Below are 2,959 nucleotides of genomic sequence, written 5' to 3' on the forward strand. Positions count from 1 at the left end.
CATGCATCAGTATTCCAAAAACGTCCTCTGCAGTGAATACCATGCTGATGAATTTTGATGAAAGAAGTCTTTTTTAAACATCATTTTAAGATAGAAAAATGGGCATTTGTCATACTGTCCATTATAGACATCATCAGCTAAGCCTCTTTTTTTTTTTTTTTTCTGCCCCAATTTGAAAAGTTAAGTTTGATCTGTTGGGATGGCCCATACATTTTGAAGCGATTACTATTGCTGTGATCAGATTACTCCCTGAGCATATACTCAAGCACAGGAGAGTGAAATGTGATTAGTACCCACATTCCCTGCCACCCACCTGCTTATCAGTGTCTGGATCCATCATGTTAATGAGCACAATCACGACTGATTTGGTCCCTGAGGTTTATTGCATAGACTCTGGAGTCCTGCTGACTCAAATCTTGATTCCCCCAGATTCCTAGGGAGCTCTGGAACACTGACAAAAACAAAGGACCGAACAGCAAAGCAAATCCTTGGCTGTCACATACTTCCTTGCCCAGAGACCTGTCACTCTGTCTTCTGGACACCTTTCCTTGGTTAATATTAGGATAGAATTATGGGGCTCAAACAAAGCATCTGATTGATTCATTGTCAGCCAAGAGGACAGTCTCTGGGGTGAGGCTCAGGGCTGCTTCTTGGACTTACAACTTGGACACTTATCTGCTAATGTTTTGTTTTGTTTCTCTGATATAACGGCAATGTTGGATCAGAAAATGCCTGTAGACTCACATGCCAACACCTACGTTCCAGCTAGCACATAATCACATTTGCATTGTTTTCCCAGTGGACATTTTTGCAGTTAGGATGTTTTCTGTTTAAGGCTTTTAGTAAAGCCCAGACTCAGAGCTGAAGAGAACTCCAATATTCCTACAATTATGTTTTGTAGTAGTTTTTTTTTTAAGTTTATTTATTTTTGAGAGAGAGAGAGAGAGAGCACGCAGGAGAGGGGCAGACAGAGAGAGAGGGAGAGAGTCCCTAGCAGGCTCCATGCTGTCAGTGCAGAGCCCAGTGTGGAGCTCCAACTCATGAACCATGACCTGAGCTGAAATCAAGAGTCGGACGCTCAACCCACTGAGCCATCCGGGTGTCCCGAGCTTTGCAGTATTACATCCAGTAGAACTCCCAAAACATCACTCATTCCAGCAGTCAGCCCAGCTTCCAGAACATAGCCTGAATCCTCCCTCCTGTCCTCATTGCCAGCACTGCTATCCCAGCCCAGGCCACCATCATCTCTCACCCGGACCACGGTCGCTGCCTCCTAAGTGGTACTTCAGCATTGCCCCCTGACACACCAGCCAGAATGTTCTTTGAAAGAGATAAACCCGATTGCATCTCTCCTTTGTTTAAACCTTCTAGTGGATTCCCACCGCATTTAATTTCTTTTATGTTTTAATTTTTTTAGAGACCTTTGTTTTCCATCAACCTAATTTCCATTTCGTTTGCCCTTGTGAAAGAGCAGCTTAGGACCACTCGGTGGTTGTTCCTACCCATTCGGTGGCCTGAACAGTGGAAGCTGCGGACCAGTCTTTAGGAGGGAACTGCTGGGTGGGCACAAAGGGCACCTGCACGCCTTCAGACCAGCCTGACTTCAGGTTGAGTAGCAGTGAACTCAGCAGCGGAAGCAGTCCATTCACCCTGAAGTCCCTCCATGATCACGGCCTTTTTGGCAGTGGCCTGCTCTTCCTTTTCAGCCCCTTCAGGATCTCTTCAGAGAGGGGGCACGACCTTCCTTATGGGTTCACCAGAAATGGTGCTACGCATGCGGGGAGCTCCCCAGGACAGCACCCACCCCACCAGACCCACCGAGTGAGCTCCCTGGTTGCAAGGGATGGCGACGCCCACGTAGCACAGAGGAGAGTCTGTGTCACACAGAGCAGTGTGTAGGTAGGTTAACATAAGACACCTCTGTGAGAGGCTGGTGGTCAGCCCTGGGCTGAACGACCACACCGAAGTCTCGGCTCCCAGGACGCTGCCCGGGTCTGGTTAGTGAAGTTTCCAGGAGCAAAGCGGCCGGCAATAGGAGTGGCTCCAGCAGCAGCAGGAGACTTCAGCCCAGCTCGCTGGCCAGTATTCCCAGATGACCTGATACTGACATCAGCTGGGTTTTCAATGGCAACAATGGCAGGAGCTGCCAGCAGCAGCTTCTCCCAAGCTTCACTTTTCCTTCTGTAGATGTACCGTTCCATTTGAAAGCCAAGGCCCGTGCCACCCAAGTGGGTTCCTGCTGCAAGAGATTTCAGAGCATCCTCCTTTATTTTCAGGACATCAAGAGCTCCGGAGATGGTGAAAGTTTCCCTGAAGTTACAACCTGAATGCAGATCAACGCCGAATGGACTCCTCCCTGGGTAGCGTGGAAAGGGATTCCCACTGCATTTAAACTCGAATCTTGCCGTGGCCGAGAGAGCCCTAGAGGTCCGGCCCCTGCCTCCCTCTCTGACTTCACCTCCTCCTACTCCCCTCCTTGCTCTCTGCCCCAGACTCACAGCCTCTGGATGTCCCTGCAACACAGCGAATGTGTTCCCCACCAACAGCCTTCGCCCTTGCTCTTCCCTCTGTCTGCAACACACTTGTCCCTGTCCTTACAATAGCTGGTTTCTTCTCACCCTTCAGGCCCACGCGTCCAACTCCCTGTGACTTCTCCCTGAGCAGTCCTCCTCACCCCCATCAACGCTCCATCATGGCACCCTGCTTTCCTCCCTTCACAGAACGTCCCACTACCTGCGATGATTGTATTTATTGTTTGCTTCATTTTCTAATATCTCTTCCCTCTAGAATGTGGGGTCTTTGTCCTGTCGGTGACGGACCTTTCTCCAGAATCGAACACAAGATCTTGCGCATACCAGGCGCTCAACACATTTGTGTTGAATGAATGAATGAAAGAAGCTGTTAATTTGCGGTGTGGAAAGGTTTCCTGGAGGAGATGACCTTTGGTCCGATTCTGGAA

The 2,959-nt window shown here is 49.2% G+C and overlaps 1 pseudogene; it reads right to left on the minus strand.

Annotated features, from left to right (window-relative positions):
* Positions 1-1,052: 1,052 nt before the first annotated feature.
* Positions 1,053-2,594, minus strand: LOC121043213 (40S ribosomal protein SA-like; annotated as a pseudogene).
* Positions 2,595-2,959: the final 365 nt, after the last annotated feature.

The sequence above is a fragment of the Herpailurus yagouaroundi genome, unplaced genomic scaffold, assembly GCF_014898765.1.
Source record: "Herpailurus yagouaroundi ecotype Mexico unplaced genomic scaffold, PumYag 186, whole genome shotgun sequence".
In the NCBI taxonomy this organism is placed as follows: domain Eukaryota; kingdom Metazoa; phylum Chordata; class Mammalia; order Carnivora; family Felidae; genus Herpailurus; species Herpailurus yagouaroundi.